We start from the raw sequence: 25,786 nt of genomic DNA, 5'->3' as shown, positions 1-25,786 counted from the left end.
ATTCTCTGCATAGCAGAAGATAGATAGCTGAAACATTTGACAGTACATGGACAGATTACAGCTCATTTGTTTTCTGGCTATGTGAAGCGTTTTAATACTTGGATTTTGAAAAGTACTCTATAAATAAAGATTGTTATTATGATTTATATTATTATTCTTAACTTAAGGCGTATTGTTGTGACAAAGTAATATTTTTTCAGTTGTATCTATACTGCCTGTAGTATGTACTCTATAAGGGCAGTTGTAGTATATACTGATCTTAAAAAGACAAAGTATGCAATTTGGAATGTAGCTATTTCCAAAAAAAAGAGGAATCCGTTAATCATTTTCATCGAGGCTGCTGTATTGGTAGAGCATGGGTCTTGTAGAAGTCTCCAGTAACAATCACATGGTCTGGCAACAACACTGAACCTGCCACAACGAAACTCAAATGAATTCATTTAACAGTATTTTGGCTGGTCAAGAATGTACAAATTCAAATTTCTGCTAGATAAAAAACTTTGTGATGTGAATGTCATTTTACTTCGTGCCATGTGATTGGTGAGTTGTAAAACCCCGTTTCAGAGGATTATAGAGTACTGTATCTTAAACCAGTGGACTTATTCCTGAAACTGCACCTCTTGGATCATGTTTCACATTCTCACCTGTAACTATGGTGACAAACATACAGAAGTGCAGGAACTGGCTTTTTTTTTTCTTATTTCTGTCTTGAAGTGTGGTATAATAACTCAGGTTATAAGTTGAGTTTTTGATAGGTGAGAACACTGATACTATGCTCCTCTCACTTTGTTAAATATGAAGCTGGAGTCAGCAGATTGTTGTGCTACGGGGGTTTATATCCACGACTTCTTCTGGTCTGGACACTTGAGGGGAGCTTGTCACCTTCAGGCAGAGCTAGGCTGGCTGTTCCCCCTTAACCAGACTTTATGATAAGTTAACCAGCTTGTGGACCCAAGTTCATATCAGTAAGGCAGATATGAGAGTGGTATTGATTGTATTACCCAGCTATCTGTCTCAAACTGCTCCTTTAAACCTAAAACAAACTCTGCACCACATTGGGAGGAAGGGTGTTGGTGGCTTCAACTGTCCCACTCTAATTAGATGCCCCTGAAGTATTTTCATGAGATAACGATAACAGCACAGACTCTTCTTTTTTCTCTGAGTTGTAAACGTGCATTATCTTGCACCTTTATCTTATCTGTACACCAGCTGTAGCAGCTATAGTATCTCTGTACTGTTGTCTGAGTGTTTACAAAGTGCGGGATGCTTCAGTGTGTGCGGGTGTATGTGTGTGTGTTCTGCGGGAAGGGAGAAATTGAGTCTAGGAGTGTGTGAGTCTAATTAAAACGATGAAAATAATTACTGATACAGGCTGACAGACAGCCTCGCCCTCAGACATCCTCAGTAATTAGTTAATTAACCAAACGCAAATTAGCAGCAAGAATTAGTCAGCCAGGCTTAACGGAGAAGATGGTGAGCCCTCCTCTCGCTTTCTGCTTTGCTACTCTCTGCTCCGCCTTTGCTATCAGAGTGTGTGTGTGTGTGTGTGTGTGTGTGTGTGTGTGTGTGTGTGTGTGTGTGTGTGTGTGTGTGTGTGTGTGTGTGTGTGTGTGTGTGTCTGTGTGTCTGCAATGCTACACTGCACTGTTGTTAAAAAGTTAGAAATAGGGCACGTCTGCTTTATTACACTTTATCGCTACTTTGCATGACACTGTCGCAACATAGTATGCAATATTTTTATGCCTAAGTCAATTCATTCAAATTAAAAAAGCGATTTCAGGATAATGAGGCAGTAATTTTCTCAGTTTTTGCCTGAAAAGCTGGCCTACATGGAGTGAATGTTTGCATCTGCTCCCCTTCAAATCCAATAAACATATGGTAACACTAATGAAAATGTAAAAAAAAAATTAATAAAAAAATGGAGCAATTTTCCTTGAAGCTGAAGTTTAGACATAAAGTCATAAGAGACCAAGTAAATATTCCCTCCAATGGACATGAGACATATTTCAAATATATATGTGCATATATACATATACGTTCTCATCATTCCGGCTCGCATGATCCAAACAAGCCACTGTACTGCAGCTCCCCTGAGGCCCTGCAGGTCATAAGAACAACCCCTCAGATCTACCACACTGAAGTCAAAATGATTACGTGAGCAGGGATGAATATTCGCCCACTGCTGGCTCCAGCGGGCGAGTTGAGGCTCAGTGCTGGAAGTGGCTGGTGTTCCTCTTGTTAACATTCACTTTGACTTGCCTGTGGCTCATTTTAAGGAAGATCTGAGAGAAAACAATGCTCCAACTGCTCAGCAACCCTTAGTCCGGACTTAGTATAACCATATACAGTCTATAGAAATGTGAATAAAGGACATTGTGGTATTTTCTATATTCATGTCAATTTCAAATTGTCACTAAGTGCCATGAAACAAAACCAAAAATTGAACATTACTCAAAAATATTTTGTTTCTGAAGCCTGGTATGGATTATTATAACATATTTTTGTCCAAAAAAACATTTAAATGCATCAAAGAGCCACATTATTGCTCTGCAAGGGCAAGAAAGAGTAAGCTTGAGATTGACTAAAAAACTTATAACTGTCAGTTCTCTTTGTTTTGTCTGAAGCTCCATTATTTTGTCATGTCTTCATGCTGTATCAAGCTATGCATTAGAAAAGGTGTTTTTAACATGAACAAAATGAGCTCCTTCTTACATCATGGCTCCAGCGAATGCTTTATGTTGAAATCTTAAAACAGTTACTGTATATTTAGAGAACTGTTCACTTGTTATTGCTACACACTACTGTTCAAAAGTTTGGGGTCACTTAGAAATGTCCTTATTTTTGAAAGAAACGCAGTTTTTTTCAATGAAGGTAACATTAAATGAATCAGAAATCCAGTCTAGACATTGTTAATGTGGTAAATGACTATTCTAGCTGGAAACAGCTGATTTTTAATGGAATATCTCCATAGGGGTACAGAGGCCCATTTCCAGCCACCATCACTCCTGTGTTCTAATGATACATTGTGTTAGCTAATCATCTTTAATGGCTAACTGATGATTAGAAAACACTTGTGCAATTACGTGAGCACATGAATGAAAGAGTGAGTTTTCATGGAAAACATGAAATTGCCTGGGTGATGCCAAACTTTTGAGCGGGTTGTACTCTGTCATCACAGACCCACATTTATGGAAAGTCATGATGCTCACTTTATTTTAGATGCACAGTCGCTCCAGAAAGTCATGCAAAAGGATGATGATTAAATATGCATTGAATGCATCTACACATGCAGTATATACATAGTAAATATATCCATGCTTACACAGATAGAAGAGGAAATGGTTTTGTCACTGGGCATATGACTGTATGCACGCAAGAATGTATGTGTATGTGTGTGTGTATGTGTGTGTGTGTGTGTGTGTGTGTGTGTGTGTGTGTGTGTGTGTGTGTGTGTGTGTCTGTGCGCGTGCTTGTAGCTTGAGGGTAAAGAGCCATGTGCACATTCAGGTCAGGGCTGTCAATCTATGTCCAGTCTGCATGTGTAAGCGTATGTGTGTGTATGTGAGTCTGAGTGTGCATTGACTTGTAAAAGTAACACAAAACCAGCTTCAGTGGTAACCAATAAGTTTCTGTCCATTAGCTCTCACAATTTCTTTCATGTCCATCATTTCCTGTGAGGGGAAGCACTTTAGAAAGGAGGAAAGATTCAAATTGTTCTCAACGTCGTCCAGGTCAACTAAGGCCCATGTTTGAATCTTTGAAACATTACTTGGTTTGTTTTCTTTATGTACTTCAGCTGTAATGAAATGTCTTAAAGTAATGCTCTTTTATGGAGGCCAGCCGATAGGATCACAACCTTTGTAAATCCTATGGTTACATTTCATTTATTTATGCATTTGATTGATTAAAATTGTGACAGAATACATCGAGGAACAGCCCTCATTTTTAAATAGGGCTGAGGCCCATGCAATAAATGCAGATATACTTAAAATCCAGTAGCAATAAAAGAAGAATGCATCAGATAAAACACTGCTAAAACATGTAAGAATGAACAATGACATCAATAAATAAAGCAATAAGAATAAAAACAATTAAAACCCACACTGGGTTAACTCCTCATCAGAGTCTGCTGAATATTCACATCTCTCCACCTTCATGTGTCACACTGCTGCCTGGAAAAGGTTCAACTTTTGCAGAGATAAAAGCAGCACTTTAATTTCCTGCTTTTACTCTTTTTTGCAAGAATTTTCTTGATTATTACAACCGGTGTTGCTGATCTGTATACTGTGAATGCCTGATTTTCAGTAGTAGAGTCAGTTGTCATTGCCGGCGTGAACACTGTGTTTGCACATAGAGATGTTTGCCGCATTAGTAAGAAAGTTACATAGACATACCAAATTTAAGAGTTATTATTGTCCTCAATTGTCTCGTCAAACTTGTCAAGGTAAAAAACAATACTTGTCACAAAATTATTTACTCACTTGACTTATGGTTGAGAATATGTCTGTGATGTAGTTTTTCTCTCGATCACATTTACTCTGGGAATCCTTTTGATGAGTTTGAGTATCTGTTGGTGAAATGCTCTGCCAAGTTGGACGTGTACAGATGAGATAAGATAGATAAGATCAGATAGTCCTTTATTTCTCCCCATGCCAGGGGAAATTCACATTGTTACAGCAGCTTATGTAGCAATAAACATAATAATAGTAATAAAATAATAATAAAATAGTAGTAATAATATTTACAATATGTACAGGGATGAGAAATGAGAATGAAATAGTACAATATTGACACACTGTAAACAACACAACATAAAGTGGCTTGAAAAAATAAGCTTAAAAAGTGCAAATATGTAGCAGTGCAGGAATTGCTGTGCAGATTTTATGGTTTGGGGTGATAATGATATAGTCCAGTTTATGTTAACATCAGCCAGTGATGCTGATGTTGTAAAGTCTTCTAGCAGATGGGATGAAGGACCTGTGATAGCGCTCTTTCTTGCAGGGTGGATGTCTCAGTCTGCTGCTGAAGGAGCTGCTGAAAGACCCCACAGTGTCATGCAGTGGGTGAGAGGGATTGTCCATGATGGATGTGAGCTTTGCCAACATCCTCCTCTCACCCACCTCCTCTATGGAGTCCAGGGAACAGTCCAGGACAGAACCTCCTCCTGACCTTCTGTTTAGTCTCTTTCTGTCCCTTTCAGTGCTCCCTGCTCCCCAGCAGACCACTGCATAGAAAATAGCAGACGCTACCACAGAGTCGTAGAATGTCCGGAGCAGAGTCCTGCACACTCCAAAGGACCTCAGTCTCCTCAGCAGGTGGAGACGACTTTGGCCCTTCTTGTACAGAACCTCTGTATTGTGTGACCAGTCCAGTTTATTATTGAGGTGAACACCCAGGTATTTGTATGTGTCCACCATGTCAATGTCCAAACCCTGGATGTTCACCGGTGCAGTCTGGGGTGTCTTCCTCCTGCTGAAGTCGACGATCATCTCCTTGGTCTTACTGGCATTCAGCTGCAGATGGTTTAGCTCACACCAGTCAACAAAGTCAGAGATGACCGTCCTGTACTCCCGCTCGTCCCCCTCAGATACCCGACACTGGCTGTATCATCATGTGCAGCAGGTAGACGACTCCATCGTCCACTCCCATGTTCGGTTGGTAGGCGAACTGCAGTGGATCCAGATGTGGGCTCACCTGGGGATGGAGGTTCTTGAGGACGATCCTCTCCATGGTCTTCATCAGATGAGAAGTGAGGGCCACAGGTCTGAAGTGGTTTGGCTCCCTGGGGCTCCTGGTCTTTGAGACAGGAACCAGGCAGGAAGTCTTCCATAACATAGGAACCCTCTCTAGACTCAGGGTCAGGTTAAAGATGTGCAGCAGCACCTGACAGAGCTGGTCTGCACATTTTCTAAGGAATCTGGAGCTGATTCCATCAGGACCTGCAGCTTTCCTGGTCTTGATCATGTTGAACTTGAAACGTATCAAGTTCAAGATGTTTTGCAGACAGACTTCATGATGTCGATGAGCTCGCCCTGACCTTCAGCTCTTTACGTGAAATGCCCCCATATTCTGCTTTGTGATCTACTTTGAGGACAATCTGTAGACACTCGGAGGAGCACTTGTATTTGCTTGTTGTTTTGTCACCATGAAAGCTGCAGTGTGCTTATGAGAGAAGAAAAACATGGTTGGCACACCCACTATGCCTGCAGAGAGTTGAAGCAGAGTGCTGCACACTGTGGCACATGGAGGCAACTGAGAGGAGGCACAGCTCCTATTAAAATATTGTCATTCTTAAGGTACGGATACTAATAAAATGTTAAAAAGTACTGTTTTCACCAACAGGGTGTTGTGATACCATTCTAGTGTCAGGGTTCTGTGCAACATTAGCTTTGACGCTGAATAAACCTTGGAACTTGTGGATGTATTGCTCAAACAGAATACCTTCAGTCATACTTCATTTCCTCACCTGTTCTTGAAGCAGCACACCCAAACCAACTAAGCGATGTGTTTTTTAAACATACTGCTATTTTCAGTCTGAAAACCATCATTTTCCTTCCAGTCACAGTCATTGTTTATTTCTGCTAACCTTTGAGGTAATCTTATCCAAACCATAGGTGCCTAAACTTTATCATATTTTGGCGGTTGTTTGGAATACACTGACAAATGGTCTATTTTGTCGTTCAGGTATGAGGACTTGTTGGACTGAATATTTCATCTAAGGGTACATGCCATCGACGTGACGCTTTTGTTTCAAATCCAACTTGTATCTTTTGTTTATGACATCTCCACTTTCTCCCATGTTTGCTGTCACACTCAACTGTGTATCACTTAGTAAAACTAGAATGGCTTGAAAACAGTCTGTAAACAGCTCTGTTTCTCTAGTGGGAATGTCTGACTGTGTTTCCATTCACTAAGCAGCCAGCAGCCAAAGAGCTGGCGCAGTGGGATTCAAACTTTTTCTCCAGGGACCCACACTAGAAGCTCATCTGCACAAAACACAACACCAAAATCTAAAGTAATAATTTTTGACAGTAGCTAAAAATACGAGCTACAACCTCGGGGGAGTGTGTGTGTCAATATTTTTTCAAAACAGGATAAAAATGATTTCTTTTTTCTTCATTTTTAAAATGTCATTTTTCTTAACTTTCCAACATGAGGAGTGGCATGCACAGATTCTAAATGACAAATGATGCATTACTAAATTGTATAGCTTCCAGTCATGACAATGTCAGCAATCAGGTGAAGATCTCAAGCTGATATGTGAAATAACTGAATGAGTAAGTGGTAACATGGGAGCAGTGTGCGGCATTCTCCTGTTTTATTTACTAATTCCCATGAGAACCATGACAAGCTGGTATCTTAGGAACCTTATATTTTGGCATAGCAACAAGAACTGTGTTTGTGTCTTGGTTTATATATTTTTGACTTTGTTTACTGTCCATGAAAGCCCCTGCAAGGACTTAAACTGAGTGTTCATCACAGGAACCATCAGGTGGCTGCAATCAGAAAGCAAATCATAATCTAGAACTCTTTCACTGGTGTTGAGGACTGATAGCAAGATGTGAACAATTCCTTCCACACATTTAGACTTGAGGGTGTTCGTGTCATTTAAAGGCACATGGGTATTTAATGTTATTACGAGCAGAAATTAATAATTTTGCACAAGTAAGTAATCATAAGTAAGGATAAAGCAGAAGAAGAAAGCGAATAAAATCAAGTTTGAGGTAAACAGTAAACTCATTAAGATAAAGTTAATTAATTTAAAAGAAATACTTGAATTTAGTAGATAAAATGTGTGTGGTCAGGCTCATCTGAACAGAGCCCAGCATCACATCTGTGTCTTTCAACTCTTGGAGCAGGCTGACCGAAAGGCATCGCTTAGGCAGAGGACGTGGGCTCATAGGTGTTTTCTTGAAGCTTGTCCTGCTGGCTGCAGCATCCACCAGAGGAATACTAGTCGTAAAACTATTATACTAACTCATATCCTTAAAGAAGAATACAAACACACTGTTGGGTTTTCGTTTTCGTTATGTACGGTTAGCGCCTAATGCATTCAAGTGAACATATTGAACATACTTGTGAAAATTTTCATTTTTTCAATTGATGAGGTGTGTATTGCTGGCACATCCTTGGTTTTGCAGTATGATGCATTCAGGTTACACTTGACTCATGAACATCCACTGTCTCAACTTCCACATCGCAAGTCTACCTTAAATGCATAGGAATAAATATAGAGCACTAAACTTTGGGAATGAACATAAACGAAAAGATATGAAATGAATACAAATACTGGACTGAGTCAGCAGGCATTCCAAGGAAGCATGACTTCAGATTTTTTTAAATGTAAATTATAAACTGGTATAAAGATTTAATACATTGTATGATAAATATTACACTAAATGTAGACTTAAATGCCTTTAATGACTTGGGCTTGGAGGCATTCTATTTTTTGGTCTTCAAACAAGCACATACAAGCACTTGGATACTGGACCTTTCACTAGAGTTTCCTATCATTACCTTCTGGTTGTTAACATGAATTCCATTTAAAAGTGGTAAACTGGCAAATATGGTGAATTCCAAAAAAAAAACAAAAAAACAAAAAAAAAATCAGGAACTTTATATTTTCCTGGTAATTAAGGCTAGATCATATGTTTCAGATAGTGAGAAAAAATTACTACTTATTCCATATCTGCATTGTCATTTTTCCTGAGGCTGATGGTAAGAGTATACTTCAAGAAACTTTAACTTTTCAACTTCACCTGAGAAGATTCAGTAAACATGCTCAAGACATTTCTATAAGGTTTTATACTTGAAAATACACCCCTCACCAAACAACGAAAAATAAAAGCAGATACACAGGATAATGCGATGCTGTGACCTCACGCTGCACTCAGCCTGAATGCTTGCTAACTTGCATCTCTTTGTTTCCATCGGCTCGGCTGCCATTGACTTTGCCCTAATGTCAGAGGTATGACATGACCTGCAGGCATCTGTTCTCCTTCCCTGGAAGCTTCACACAAACACACATCATAAACATCACACACACTCTTGCAACACACAGTCCCCACACCCCTGTCTTGTGGTATTTCTCGGGTATCCACGCCCCGTGTCCTGTGGTGTGTCTCCTGTAGAGGAGTGTATGTTTTGTTTATGGTCAGTGACATGCACAAGCACTGTGGGGCCTAACTGAATGTGAGCACTGTCAGAAGAGATTAGAGCCATGTGTGTTGGTGTGTGTGTGTGTTGGCTAGTTGACTGGTGGGGAGACACCAGTACAGATGGGGGCTTCACAAGTGATGAGCGTCATGACTGGGCCTCCTCCTGTCCTCTTGGTTCAGCATCAAGAAAAGCCCTGCTGCTGCCATCCAAACTAACAGAAGTAGCCCATCGGCCATACCAGTGTCCCCTTTGTCTCCTTGTCCCCATGTCATACATCCTCACTCACACATACATACTGGGTTCAGCTGATGCGAGTGTTAAAAAGACAATGTTGGATTTTTGGAACCATCAAGTGCAAAATAAATAAATAAATAAATAAAAATAGATCAAAATTCCCAGGAATTCCGAAGTTGTTGTGTTTTATGCTACAAGAAAACATTGATCACCACAGATTATCAAGTTCCAATAGCTCACAAAGTTCTTCTGATACTATAAAATGAAGAGGAAAAACTGGAGGAAAATCACGTAGACTGCTGTTTTTATACCAGATGTTGGCTTAAAACAATAATATATATAACATATTTTATTTTAAAAAATCATTTTACATATTCAATTTTCACCCAATTTTAATTTAATTAAAAATAAATGCTGTTTTCCTGAGAAATAATCCCTATCCAATTATGTTCATGATAATATTAAACCCTCTGCTTCAACATATGGTGGGTGGTATGGTGTTCTACATTAAATATGCATTCAAACAAATTGCATTGTATACGTCTCATCAGAGATGAACTGTCAGAGAACTGATTGTTATATCTGTCTGTGCACACACACACTTTGCCACACTCAGTGTCCAAAGTGTCATGAGGATGGGCTGGATGCTATAGAGGTTGATGGTTAGTTCATGGCCCTGCTCACTCGATCAGACGACGCATTTTGTTCAGACGCTGAACAGACCTCTATTGCCCTGAGGACATATCTCCCTCTGATGGTCTCACACAGTCTGTGAGCCAAAGCAGGACTTCTGTTCTATCTGTAGCTAACAAACAATATGGCTTGTCTATAGTCATTTTCATTATCTTCATCCACAGAACATCATCAGCTTCCTTCATTTGAACTTTCTCCAATTTTTCTTCAATCTTTGAATACAGCCTTTGTGTCTGTTCTGCATTTACATTATGTAGATACACATCAGGTGTGAGTGAATGGGCTGTATGTGCTTGCTGACCATATCAAATTTAGAATTTAACAGCAGGTTAATCCTGACACTGACCCAGCTACAGAAATGGCTGCATTACTAAAGTAGACCTAAAGCAGGGACGAATCGAATTATCCAATACAAAAACTGACTTACTGGCTCAGCTGAATGAATGGACATACTGGTTTAATTTATGAACAGAATGTAATTTTTCTTTATTTTGTCATCCCTACAGGACTGAAAGCCAGGGACATTCTGTGAAATGTTTTTGAAAGTTCAGAGAAAGAATGAAGAGGGTTTGTGAGATGAAGAAATCAATTGGGCTAGATAAAAATAAACATGTTTTTTAGCATAACTGGTACAAATGACAAGAACAAATTGTACCGACCTGACGAGTTGAAAGATCTAAATGGTAAATAAAAGTATTATCTACTCACTCTTGTCTCTGGCTGGTAAATGTATTCAAGTCCAAGCGCAATTTTCCAAACCATAAGGAATATCTACTATGCCTATCAAAACAAACAGCTCAATTATTGCACTGCTTTTATAAAGCAGCACAGTCACCTACATTACTGAGCTAATATAAAAAGGTTTTAAAAAATAAAACATGTCTACTTTATTAATATAAAATGCAGGGTTTATTGGCTGTGTGTGTACATACAGTTACAGTCATAATATTGCTAAGCAGCAGTTTTTTAAAAAAGGCACAAGAATATTTTCCATAGACAGATAATTATCTATTATCTATACAGTAATTATCTATCTGAATAGAACATGGCCCTGTCTGTCCATCAGTGTTCTGTTGAAATGCTGGAGAACTTAAAACCATGTATGACTATTTTCTACTCACTAAAGGTTAGTAATATATTTCAGACAGGCACAGGATTGTTTCATATTTGCATTGTCATTGTCCTAAAGCCTGATGGCAAGAAAGCTTACCATGAAGATGTTCAAGGTGTTTCCATGGCATTTTTGTACTGAATATAACAACCCTGGCTAAATAATGAAATACAACCAAATATAAATGTAACTTCATCCTGCAAATGGACTGCAAGATATGTTGTTTCAGCACTGATCCTGCAAAAAGTGCGTGCACAATAGTCACATCAGTGGAAGGACACTATGAAGTAAGGCAGATCAACTCATGCACATCATGTTATCATTATTTTTTTGGTCGTTGATGGAAAAAGAAAGCTCGTTAATTGACAAGAGAAGTATGTCTGGGTTCTGGGACACACTTTTATAAAAAAAATATTTGAAGTGTACCTATTGTAAACATTATTACTACTATTTTATTATTATTTTATTATTATTACTATGTTTATTGCTACATAAGCTGCTGTAACAATGTGAATTTCCCCTGGCGTAGGGAGAAATAAAGGGCTATCTTGTGTTATTGTATCTTAAGAGTTTATTGACAAGCGGGCTCCATGTGCACAGCAAAATGAGCAAGGAACAGAAGAGAAATGCTGAAGCATAATGTTGCAAAATGAAATGCAATAAAAGCTACATAGAAATATTTCCATTACAGAAAGCAAGATTTTGACTGAAAACATACACTCAATTGGAAATTGTTGCCACAACATGGAGCAACACATCTGACTTTGCCATTTAAATCAGCACCATAACGCTTTGTAGGATTAGTGCAAAGTCAGATCTGACTGCAATCAAAAGCAAAAACCACTATAAATGGCTTTTCCAGTGTTACGCCACATAAGAAAGGTTCAAAATAGCAGAGCGAATCAAACTTTTCACCCTGCAAAAGACATAATACTAATTAACAGAGTTACAGAAAAGAGTTTTAAAACATGAACTGGTCGCTTAAGTGATATGAAACAACATCACACACCTATTTTTCTTGAGCTGCTTTCCAGGAGCTGTACGAAGGTACAAGGTGAAACAGAGCTGTCACTAGTGGATTTCCAACAAACTGCATTTACAAACTGCATTTTTTCTGGATGATCATGCAAGTGAGAGCATTGCAGCGGTGATGAGAGAAGTGTTGGCTGCTTGTGGCCTCGATGACAGATGTCATATCTGAGTAATAATGCACACTGCAGTAAACACTGATTGAAAAAGTAGCCAGCACTTTGGCCACAGTCTGCACCTTGAAGTTTGTAAGTTATATCCACAATATCTACTAAGGAGGTTTTTCAAAACACAGTACAGCTATGTCAGTTTTTCCACCATCATACAGCCCTATGCTGCACTCAGCCTGAATATCTGCTAAGTTGCACCTCTTTGTTGTCACTGACTCGGTGCCATTGATTTTGCCCTAATGTCACAGATATAATGACCTGTTGTCATTCTCCTTCCATGGAAGCTTGATACAATTACACATCACAGTATGTCTGAGCAACTGTTTTGAGTAAAATGTATCCAATAAAGACACTTAATAAACTGCTGTTAGTGACAAAATTTGCACTCTTGCGGTAAGGTCTGATCTTTGGCGGTGGATTTCTCAGTGTGAAACACAACTGACCAACACGCACAGACATACAAAATATTATGTTACATAAACATATAAAACTCTGATGTTGAAACCATGTTTATAGCTGCCAAGTTTGTCCATACAGGCCAGAGTCTGTGGATTTGGTACAAATGCTTACCAGTTTCTGCTCATTTAAAAGAAAGAATTAAGATAGTATGTAATCACAGTAATCAAGTGCAGTACTCTTGATTTATGCTAACAATATTATTTGTGTATTTGTGCAGTGACTGAAGTATTCATCTCTCATCTGCACTGAAACCTCTGCCTGTGATCGATGCTCTTGTCTCATGTCTGATCTCCTGCTGTGACATTCTTCCTTCTCACTCACAGATCCTGCCTCCATGTTTAAGTGTCTGTAAGCGGTATGACCCAAGCATGCCTCCAACAATAAACACAGCTAATAACTCAGGGGACTGAGTGTGTGTGTGTGTGTGTGTGTGTGTGTGTGTGTGTGTGTGTGTGTGTGTGTGTGTGTGTGTGTGTGTGTTGGGGGGATGGGGAATAGAGAGTTAATAATGCACACACAACCTCTAGTTCAATAGCAGTGATGTACATTTAGTGCAGTTATCCCAACCCCCCCACACCATCACACCACTGTGATATGTCGATGATGCCTACATTGTTTTTGAATTAAAAGTGAATTTCCGCTCATATCCATTGGCGCTGAATCCATGAAGGATTTTCAGGTTTTCTTTCCAGCTCATTTGTATCGTTGCTCATTTCAGTGATTATTATCATACTAATGGTAAAGTGTAGGAGGTGATGACTTTTGAGATCAGCCCCAACAAATTCAACATTGAATGATCATATGATGTTTTGTGGCAGTCAAAAGTGATTTTCTAAACAGTTTAGAAATAGTGTCAGAGTACTTCCTTCACTGCAGCCCATCGCTGTCTAACAAGGTAAACAAACACTTAATAATTCTTCTTCCCATTGCTCTCTAGTTATTTCCTCTCCCAATTCTGCTTCCCATGCGGATTTAGCGTTATTTAACAAGGTAGTTTGTAAAGAAAAAAATCTGTCTGTAAAGTATTGCTAGAGATCCTTTCATTTTAGGAAGTGGGGTGAGAAAGGCATCAAACTCTGTTTCAGCGGGGAGGGTGGGGAACTGGGGGTTTATGTTACAAATATAACTGTGAAGCTGTAAAAATCTGAAGAAATTATGTCTAGGAAGGTTAAATTTGGTTGACAGTTGTTCAAAAGTAGCAAATGTATTATTTATATATAGGTCCCTGAATCTTTAAATACCATGTGTGAACCAAATCGAAAATGCCCCATCGACCATAGAAGGTGGAAATGCGGGGCTAGCGGGACCAGAAATTACATAGTCTGAAACCCAAAATGGCGTCTAAATTGGTTCCAGACTTCCAGTGTTGTTTTCACACATGCATTTTTGGTAAAGGTGGAATGAGGTCCTGTTATGGAGGAGTGAACAAGGGAGGAAAGTGATACTGGTATACATGAAGTAGCCTCCATCTCTAGCCATATAGGAGGTGAGAGTACTGTATTATATTGCAACCAGTAGTGAGTGATCCTGAGATTAGCAGCCCAATAATAGTATCTGAAGTCTGGTAACGCTAAACCTCCATCCTGTTTAGGCCTCTGTAAAAGCTGTTTTCGCATCCGCAGAGTTTTGTTGTCCCATATAAAGGATAGAAGCGTACTGTCAATCTTTTTGAAAAATGCATTAGGCAGAAAGATTGGTAAACACTGAAAGAGATATAAGAATTTTGGCAGGATGTTCATCTTAATTGAGCTAATTCTCGCAGCTATCGACAAATGCAGTAGGGACCAATGTTCCAAATCATCCTTAGTACGAGTTAAGAGGGGGGCGAAGTTGGCTTGGAAAAGGTTTTCAAATTTGTTAGTAACCTGGATTCCAAGATAAGTTAAACTGCTATCAGTGATTTTAAATGGTAAGGTGTGTAAGGGGAATCTTTTTGCCACCTCGTTAAGTGGCATCAGTTCAGTTTTAGTCAGATTCAATTTATACCCTGATAGGTGACCAAAGGATGTGAAAGTGGCTATAGCAGCCGGGACAGAGCAGGAAAGGTTGGAAGTATATATATGAGCAGATCACCTACATATAGTGACAATTTGTGTACCTGTCCGTATCTAGATATACCCTTGATGAGGGGGTTGGATCGGAGTGCCATTGCAAGAGGTTCTATGGCCAGAACAAACAATAAAGGGCTTAGTGGACAGACTTGGCGTGTTGACCTTTGCAGAGGGAAGTAAGCCGAGTAGGTATTGTTGGTCCTGACTGAGGCTTGAGGTGATGAATACAGAAGTTTGATCCAGGTAGTAAATTTAGAACCGAAGCCAAATTTATTATTAGCTTCTAGCTCGGTAATGCGAGTGTATAAAAAATGTATTTCCATTCTACTCGATCAAACGCTTTCTCTGCATCCAGTGAAAAAATGGTTTCTGGGACACTGTCATTGGAGGAGTTGTATATAATCTTAAATAAACATCGGAGATTGAAAAATGAATATTGATTTTTAATGAATCCTGTTTGGTCAGCAGAAATAATTGATGGGAGAACTGTTTCAAGACGTAATGCTAAAAGTTTGGTTAGAATTTTATAGTCAACCTTCAGCAAACTGATTAGGCGATAAGATGCGCAGTCGAGGGTCTTTATTTTTTTTAAGAATAAGGGTTATAACTGCTTGATTGAGAGTCTGTGGTAGAGCACCGTTACCAAATGCCCCATTGTACATTTCTAGTAATAAAGGAGCTAGCTTGGGAAAAAAATTTCTTGTAAAATTCTGCCGAATAACCGTCAGGACCTGGAGTATTCCCTGATTGAAGGGATTTGACAGCCTTGGACAGTTCTGCGATGGTGATTGGTTGTTCTAATTTTTCAACCAGGTCACTGGTAACTAAAGGTACAGTAAAGGGTTGGAAAAAGTTGTCCAAATCAGATAGATCTGTTTCAGTCTCAGTAGTGTACAGGGATTGATAGAAAGACTTGAATTGGTCATTGATCTCTTTGGGGTCTAATGTTGTCCCTGAGGGTGTACGAATATTTGAAATTTGGTGTGAGGAAGTCAACTGACGCAGCTTATGAGCTAACAATTCGCTGGCTTGTCCCCCTGCTCAAAATAAGCACTCCTAAATTTGGTGAGCAGGTTGGTAATCTGATCTGCAAGTAGTGTGTCAAATTCTGCTTGCAAAGTCAATCGTTCCTTATAAATATCTGGAGCAGGTGCAATGACATAAATATCATCCAAATGGGCAATACAGTGGGCTAACACAGACAACCTGTTCTTTTTCTGCCTGTTCTCATATGCCACATGGGAGATAATTTCTCCTCTCATATAAATTTTCAGAGTTTCCCAAAGAGTAGATGCAGTGATGTCCGGGGATCTGTTTGTATCCATAAAAAGATCTATTTGGTCCTGAACAAAACTGACTAAGTTTTCAATACTAAGTAGGTTTGTATTTAGTTTCCTTGACGATCTTAAATTGTCCACATTTTGAAACACAATTTCCATAGTGAGCGGGGCGTAATCTGATATAACAATAGGATAATATTCACAAGAAGCTATGGAATGAAGGAGTCTATCATCTACAAGGAAGTAATCTATACCTGTATAAGTGTGATGGACAGACGAAAAAAAGAATAAGCTTTCTGAGTTGGATTAAAGGCCCTCCAAGCATCAGAGACTGCAAATTCAGACATCAAAGATTGAATAACCTAAGCTGAGGTTGATAGGTTCACAGGTTTCTTAGAGGATTGATCCAAATGGGGGTTCAACCAACAATTAAAATTGCCTCCTAAAATCACCATGTGAGAGGCCACATCGGGAAGTGTTCAGAAAACTGACCTGAAAAAGTCACCACTGTCCCAGTTAGGAGCATAGATATTGGCGAGAAGAATATTTCTATTAGATAGTCAACCACTGACTATTACATACCTACCATTAGGGTTGGCTATCACGTTGGAACATGTAAAAGGTACTGACTTATGGATTACGATGGCCACCCCCCTCGCTTTGCTCTGATATGAGGAATGGAATACCTGACTCACCCATCTGCACCTGAGGTTAGAGTGTTGTGATACCTCAAGATGAGTTTCTTGGAGAAAGATAATATGGGCTCTGAGTTGGTGGAGATGATGGAGCACTTTGCTGCACTTAACTTGTTAATGCCCCTGCAATTCCAGGTGACAAAGTTGAAACCATCGCCCCCAGCCGGACCTGCTATGCTAGAGCTTGTCATATCTTAAACGACAAAGGATATATGAAGGACAAAAAACAGTGTGAACTATTGATCTTGGTTGATTGTGGTAGTGCAAATATAGAAACCATACCCCAAAAAACCCACTTGAAAGAACAGTATATAAACACAGAAAAAAAACACCCTTCTCATGGAACATCCCTTGCTGAAGCATCCCCAGAACAGAGATGCAAGCAAAACCCTAAATACAGAAAAGCCTTAGAGTAATATATAACTACTCTTATTCTATGCTACCTGAGAAAGTGACTATTGAACTAGTATGAGCCTTATATGCTTAAATTGGTCCCCTGTGTTAAAATCAACGGGAAATCTGGCATGTATTTGTGGAATATAAGTCCGATTGATTAAACTGAAACTATACTTTCATGCATACATATGCACATTTTAAACAGTGTGTTTTGGACATGACAGTGTTTCAAGCAGCATATCAGAACAGCAAATCAAAAGGGAATAAGTAATTAATGACAATGCAGTGAAACAACAAAATACATGTGCATGTCTGCTTTGACTGGTGTCAGGGTCAGCTATTAAACTCACCTACCTGGATTCAAACTGAAAGAAAGAAACAACATTCAAGTGTCAGTGGATGCTGACGATCTCGTTCCTCTGACTAGCCAGAACACAGGCCAGCTCGCTGGCCTGACAGTATGGCCCGCTAGTTAAGTTTGTTCCACATCTAGCGGCATAACAGCCGTTTTCACGTTTCTCTAAGGCCTTGTCCACACGTAGCCGGGTATCTCACAAAACGAAGATATTTTTCTACGATTCTCGTGTTTAGAAAAAAACTTCATCCACACCTAACCGCATAAGTGCGTTTTTAAGCACATTCATAAGCATGCCGGACCTTTAGGTGGCAGTAGTTCCCCAAATCCTATCCAATCAGAGTAAGCTTCCGTCTCTAACGTCACTTCCATGAAATATGAAACATGGCGCCAGGCTCGTTAAGGACCGATAAGGAGGAAGTTGAATGTGGAGAAGTATCTGGGCTTGTAAAAACAAGCAAGTAAAAAGCGCCTGTACAAGAAACAGCGCCCAAAACCTTGTGAGAGCATCCATACTGTGACCAAAAACCCTGCTACGTGTGGACAAGGCCTTAATGAAGTCGGTTGCGAGAGCCGGATCTTCAAATCTATGCGTGGAGCCGTCCGGCAAAGTCAGTCTCAGTAGCGCAGGATACAGAAGGCCAAACTTGACGCCCAGACAGGCGCGAAGCAAGTGCTTCACGTCCCCGAAGTTAGTTCGTTTCTTAGCCACGGCCGTGGTGTAGTCTGGAAATAGCGAAACTCTCCTACCTTTGTACAAGCGGGGGGATGCCTCTCCGGATTTTCTTCATCATGTTATTGCGAATGTGGAAGAAGTGCACCCTGATGACAAATGGACGCGGAGGTTGTCCGTCTCGGGGCCTTGCTACGCAATGTACGATGGGCTCGGTCTAGCAGCGGGATCTCATCCAGACCCAGTAGATCTTGGAGCAGCTTGGCCACAAACTCCGTCGGTCGTGGACCCTCCACTCCCTCTGGGATACCCACAAGACGAATTTTGTTCCTCTGCATTCGGCTCTCCAGGTCTTCACATTTATTATCCAGGTAAGTCACTCTGCTTGACAGTGAGCCGACGTTAGCTTCTAGCTCGGTAATGCGAGTACTGTGACCCGTAGCGGTGCGTTCCAGCTCTGATATAGTAGCTCCCTGTGAGTTAAGTTTGTTCTAGATCCCCTCAATAGACACTTTAAGCTCGTCTTTGACCAAAGATATCTCTGACCTGAGGTTGTTGGAGTGAGAGTCAATTTTACTGAAGATATCACTCTTGAGGGAACCCATCACGGAATGCAGCAACTCCACCGTCAGTTTCTCCGGAGATGTAGCATGTAGGAACGTCGGTGAATCAGGAGAGGTGGTCGGCCTGCTGCGGCCTAGATTCTGTTTTGGTCCGAGTAGATGTCATTGTGAGATGAAATTGCCCAAAACGATCTAAATTATTCAACGGGCTCAACAGAGGCCCGACTAGGTCGAAATAAATTAGAGTTTTCGTGGAAAAAATATATAAATTGGTCACATTCTCAGGAGCGGTAGAGAGACACGTCCTACATTGTCGGCTGTTTACGTGACTCCCCTCCTTTTTTCTCAAACGCTTAATAATTCTATTAATGACTATAGTTACTGCACCCACAGTCAGATGGCACCTTTAATGAAGGGTGTGATGTAGACTGGTAGTTTAATTGCGTCTTCTATTGTGTGATAGAAGCAGCATCATGTTGCTTCAGTCCCAGTAAAATATTGTTAAAACGCAATAAAGCTGCTGTAGACAGCTTTAACAAACCTGGGCTGAAATATTCAAAGCTTTGACCACAGCTGTGGCAATCAATGTCCAAATCAGTATTCAAATGCTACAGGTTTTTTTTTTGTTGTGCTTCTTATTATATGGGCCTTGCATTAACACAGAAATCCCCAACAGACCATGATTTACTGATCTAACATTATTCATTATCCTTCAGTATTTGTTATAGTTATTATTGTTTGAGGGCTGCACAGGGGCTCAATGGTTAGCACTGATGCCTTGAAGCTAGAAGATCCCCAGTTTAATGTAACTTCAGCTGTGAAGATGACTCTCAAAAAGTCTTGTGCTAGATATCACATATCTACAAAAACTTTGGCAAATTACCTAAAACTCTAAGTAACAGCTCAGTCATGTTGCATCTGCAACCTGCTTGCTTACAAAGTATAACATGTAACCAACTGCAGCTAATTGTCATGTCATTGTCATGTTAATGTTGTAGGTGCATCTGTCACCTCTGCTGGTCACTCCAGCCCCCAGCAGTCTCCTGCTTCCAGCTTCATTTTAAAAATATGACAGTGGTTTCAATTCTTTTCTTTTTTTTTTTTTAATCTAACTTGTAGCAAGAAAGTTGATATGTGCAAAATGCTATCCATTCAATGTAGGTGAAAAGGGCTGCAGATTCACGATTGTCAGTCATCAGTAGGTCAGCTGCAATGTGACAACCATGCAGCTTAACAGGGACTCAAACTGCAGCAGATGGACATTCAGTGAATTTATTTAAAATGCAGCATCACCATGGAGGCTTGTCCCAGTGCACTTTACAGTCATAGAGAGTACATAGAACAAAACGTAGAGCAAGAAAATAGTAAAGTCGTACAAATTGTGAATTAAACATTAGTGTTGAAGGGATGTTTGGAAAGCTGTTTGTAGGATACCCTACAATGAAGTAAGTAAATGTAAGTTTTCAGTCTTGATTTAAACATTTCAGCTAAATGTGGAAGGCTATTCTAGAGACAAGAGCAATGAGGGCAAATGCTCTGAAGCCAAATGATGTTTTTAACTGAAGACCAGCAGCAGGGAGTGCTGATGTATATGATATAATTGGTGTAATGTAAGGTTGTGCAAGTCCATGCCAGACCTTTTAAGTTAAAAGTAAAGCTTAGTTTGCACTGGTTGCCAGTAAAGGGAGGCCAGAATAAGTGTCATATGATCAAATTTTTAGTTTTTTGTAAAATTCTAGCTGCAGCATTCTGAAACAAACTAAAGACTTCTAGTAGTACAGACAGACAGACCAGAGAAAAGAGCTTTACAACATCAAAAGTACAACTTACAAAGTCTGGGAGATACAGATGCATAAATCACTGTATCAACATCATGCAAAAAATTGATTTTTATCAATAGTAAGACAAAAACAGTGCTTTGGTGAAATCCTTGGTATGAATCTGGATTATCAGGTGGGAATCATAAGCCACTTTACGTTCTGATAGTTGAGCTTTTAAATATAGAAGAGCCTTCAAAGTGAAATTCTTACACAGATTTACACATTTATCTTGTCAAACAACTAATCAGCATTTAACAGTAGAAAATTTCATCCCAATTTTAAAATTTTGACAGATGTAAGAGGTCACATGACCACTCCAGTGAAGGTAGGAGTCTTCATTGAAATGAGCAGAACTTTAGCACAGAGGCATGAGTTCACGTTGAATTGATCAGATGGCAGTTTTAAATGTATTAACACGCTTATAAAGTTCTAAGACACCAGACTATAACCTGTTAGGATGCTCATGTATAGTGTATAAGGACATAAACATTTAGCATACTATTAGGCACAGGTGACTCGGTGTCTGTGACCTTGCAGTACTGGCTGAGATGGAGCATTGCTTTGTATTTGTATCTGCATGTGGGTGTTTGTGTGTGAGTATAAGAAGCTATGTGGCAGAAGTGTATTCTCCTCTGTGTAACCTTGACCCGTCTGGAGAGACAGCCTTGCCTCAGCAGCAGCAGCAGCTGTGTCACTTCAACTCAGCGTCTTCAGTCCAACCTTAAGGGACCCGGACTGCCCGTGTCCCTGCCCAGCCAATTCAACCAGGACCCCCCTGATGGAACAACCGGCCAGACCCCTCCTCCTCTCCACTCCAGCCCTCAGCTACCAGCAAACACACACTCATGCACACTGTCCGTCATGCATACTGATAAACGCACTCACTATCAACAGCGGCAGACAGTGGCCCGGCTAGCTGCTTGAGTGCTGACAAAGCCCAGACTCTGCCTGCTTGGCCCTGCAGACACGAGAACAGCGGTGGAGACAACCACTGGCCTCCAGCCACTCCCAGTCAGCTCTACATATGTCACATGTTAATGACATCAAGTCTGTGGCCACCCACAAGCTGCGGCGTACTTGAGGGCAGCAGATTGAGAAATAAAGTCCTTTCTCCTTCGAACACCGGTCTTATCCTTTTGCTGTGGCATTCATTGCCAGGACTTGAAGGTTTTAACCCTTCGCTGCACCGCAGGTCTGTCAAGTCTGTGGTCACCTTTCCCCACCACTACAGCCACAAAGCAAACACTCTGACATGGTGAGTGTAGTTACTAAGTGATTTAGAATAAAATTTGTACAACACAAATATATCATTATAATATTTATGATACATGTTTTTCTTCCTGTGAAATAATGAATATTTGTAGCCTCGAGGTTTCCTCTGTTAATTAATTAAGTGAACTAGACTGAAAAGGGAAAGCAAAAGTCATTATTCTAGTGTATGAGTTCATCATTCTGTATATGTTCAACTGTTTCATAAGAAACTTGAGAAGACATCCCTTTTGTTTTTGTAGGGATTTGAGCCAAAAAACAAGGCTGTTTGAGCCAAAAACACATTCACAGCTTTAATCCTTATCCCATTAGTGGAGTCAGTGGTGAAAACAGTAAACAGCAACCATGCTAGACTCCTCCATGTGCAGAAAGGAAACAGTGCAGCATCTTTTGTCAAACATGACTGATTCACTTTCGTCTTTTGTGTGTGTGTGTGGGAGCTTTGCCTTTCATATCGATCATGGCTGTGCCAACTGTTTGTTTTGTCTTTTCATATGATGAACTTGGGGCCCTGGGTGAGGCCCCGGCGGAGCTTTGCTCCACGCTAAAGGGCTTTTTGTGAGACAGTGTCACGCTCCCTCGTTCCGGCGAGGCTTCGCGTTTCTTATTATTCATGGCTCTCTCCCCGTTTGTTGAGGAGGCCGGGATCAAACAGGCAGATTTGCCACGCCTGACACCCCTGCTGCTGCAAGTGTGTGTGTGTGTGTGTCTGTGTGTGTGTGTGTATGTGTGTGAACTGTGCTCGGACTCAGTAATGACAGGATTTGTTAAACACTAAATTAATGAATAATGAAATATCCAGCACGCGCCTGCCTTGCCTGGAGCACAGTGCCCCGAGCAGGAATTACTCCCGACCAGCACTCGGCTGTCTGCATGCTGGATAACCTGTGTGTGTGTGTGTGTGTGTGTGTGTGTGTGTGTGTGTGTGTGTGTGTGTGTGTGTGTGTGTGTGTGTGTGTGTGTGTGTGTGTGTGTGTTGGATAAGCATTTTTACAGCCCATTGCGTGACAGAACGCCGAGGGGCTTTGCTGATGGGGGCCTGCTCTCTCACTTCCTGGCAAAACGACAGACAGACAGATGCAGACAGATGCAGACATAACTGCATATAGAGAAGACTGTTGGTGCTGTTCTCATACTTTGCATCTATCAAATGTTCTCATTGTCTTCATGAGCTCAGTCGATGTTCATAGGATTACTTTCCCCTGGTCCTCTCATTAAAGTAACAGCCTGTGACATTTTCATAAAAATAAATTTTGCTTCCTTTATCACCAATTCATCAACCACAAGTGATTCATATGTTCAAGCTCCTGAATGCATGTTTGCTGTTTTATACTCTCAGCAGCTTGTGGATCTTTCCCACGATCAGCAGCAGCCACATTAAACCTACAGAAAGTTACTTGGAGGTGAGTCACAGAACAGAGCAGAATAAAAACCCAGTAGTAATTTAAGAAGTTGACCCACCTTCACTTTTACTGCCTATGCTGACCTAGACTGTGGGTTTCTCTGTGCTGGATTTAGGTCCAAGCTCTTTTTAATTGTGCAGCTTTCAATAATGCTGATATTTTGTAGTTGGAAAAGTTGTAAATTCACCACATGAAAAGCTCACAGAAGGCAGTAAATTAATTAGTGCCTTGTTATTGGAATAGAAATAGGAAGGGGAATAGGATAATTGCATTAGAAAGCTCCGCTGACTCCGGTATTATCCTGGAATTTGATATTTTCAGTTAAACTCTGTATTCATATTAACTTCAAAATGGTAGTTTGCAGAGTTGTGTGACGACAGACGAAATATTCCTCAGCAGTATAGTCAGTGTTACTGATGGAATGTGTCTTTTCTTTTAGAGGTTTGAAACTTTACATAGCTTACACTGATTTCTGAAAACAGCGTCCATTAACAACTGCCCATTTTTGTGTTTTTACATGACCTTTAAAGGTAAATAAAACATGAATAGGTGATCACAAATTCCATCACTCACAAATGGGAATAATAGTCATTTTAAACCTAGGCTACATCCCACACCATCTGCAACTATTTTAAAACAGGAAAATGCTGTGAAGCACAAGTGAACTCTGAACTGATGAATTTTTCCACAAGCTTGGGATGTCTGTGTCAGATATCCTATGTTCTGTATGTGACTAAATATCATTTTAGAGTAAACTGTAAAGCCTGATGTTGAAAATGCACAACAAATGATATTTGGAAAGAATTTAACCTACCAGTCATGTAGCAGTTACAGTGATGTGAAGTGTTGACAGCTGGCTGGCACTCGATTGGCATTTTCAAGGGTATATTCTAGACTCTGAGTTCAGTGATCTTGGTAGTTTTTATAAAATCTTTCCTTTAAATAATGTCACCTGCACAATCTAAGTAAAAGGCCCAAAAAATGTTAACTTTAAATACATTCCTCTGTAATTATTTAATCAGATTTCTCTTTATATCCTAAGCCCTAAATTATGCAATATTTTGTCTATTTGAAAAAACACTGTGTGCATGACACCTTTAAGTAATCTACCAGTGAGATTAAATTTTTATTGTGTATATATGAAAGTGTTGGACAACCTGGCAAAACTCAAAGACTGGTGTAATTTATGACATTTGCATGATCTGCAGACAATATGAGCGGCACGTAGGCCCTGTGTAGAGAGAACCTAGAGTCCACAATTGAGCATTTTCAACAGGCCTCAGGTTCAATACACAAAACCAGAGGACGAGGAAAACCCCGAACCAAATGGTGATGTCAGTTTTCATTTTAAAAAGAAATACAAAAAGGTAACTGAGCAATCAGGGAGGATTTTCACTGAGAGTTAGTGATGTTTCATTTTTTTTTTTTTTAAGATTTTACTTTGTCATTTATTTGAGTCCAGTCAATTTCCAGATTACCTATTTTTATGCTGAAAAAATAGTTTTTTCAAAGTTTCCAATGTGTGTTCATGTGTACATGTAACCCCTGCAAAAGTTTTTTTTTTTAGTTTTGCTTTTTTTTTTTTTTTTTTTTTTAAGTTTATCAGTCTCTGCAGCTCAGTACCAGGGATTTATGTGTTATTTACAGACCAAGGAGCTTTAAAAGTGTACCCTATTAATGCTGGATATTGTTGGTTTTAATTCCAGAACCCAGAAAAGCATAGCAATAGCAAAGTCCTGTCTTCAGTCGACTATCTGAAGCATGGCACTCTCTTTGATTGATCCACAACAGACACACGTTGGCTCACATCAAACCGACATTAAAGTATTTTAGAGCGACTGCTTTTATTGTTTAATGTCACGTGTGCGCTTAATTTGCTCAAACGTCATGTTCGTGCGCGTGTTTGTTGTGTTTGTCCTGGACTGTGTGTTTGTTAATGTAGCCAACCTGTCGTTCTTGTGGCCGCTGAAGCTCTGCAGCTCTGCCTTTGTTGAGCGGGAATCGCTCGCGGACACGCGGGTGCTGAACTCTGCACCTGCGTCACGCGGCGTTCCCCTCCACGGGTCACACTGAGCCCGCGAGACATTCTCTCTCTCTCTCTCTCTCTCTCACTCTCTCTCTCTCTCTCTCTCTCTCTCCCTTCTCATTAACTTCCTGTCTCTGTCTCTCTGGCTGTCTCGCGCTCTCTCGTCATTAGCACACGCTAGATCTCCTCTGCAAAAGCGGCCCGCGAGGCACAGCTCTGTTCCCCCTGCGCGCGAGAAGCCTCTCTGAAAGTGGGCCTCACTGGCTGAAGATCCAGCCAATTATCTCCCAGGAATAAGACAGTATCCATCATGCAGTGTGTATGTGTGTTCAGGCTTTGCAATATATGGCCACTTTCAACCATGCTTAAAACAGCAATAATAATAATAATAATAATAATA

This window comes from Amphiprion ocellaris, chromosome 12, assembly GCF_022539595.1.
Source record: "Amphiprion ocellaris isolate individual 3 ecotype Okinawa chromosome 12, ASM2253959v1, whole genome shotgun sequence".
NCBI classification, from domain to species: Eukaryota; Metazoa; Chordata; class Actinopteri; family Pomacentridae; genus Amphiprion; species Amphiprion ocellaris.
The sequence above is the reverse complement of the archived record's forward strand: the minus strand, read 5'-3'. Positions refer to the sequence as shown.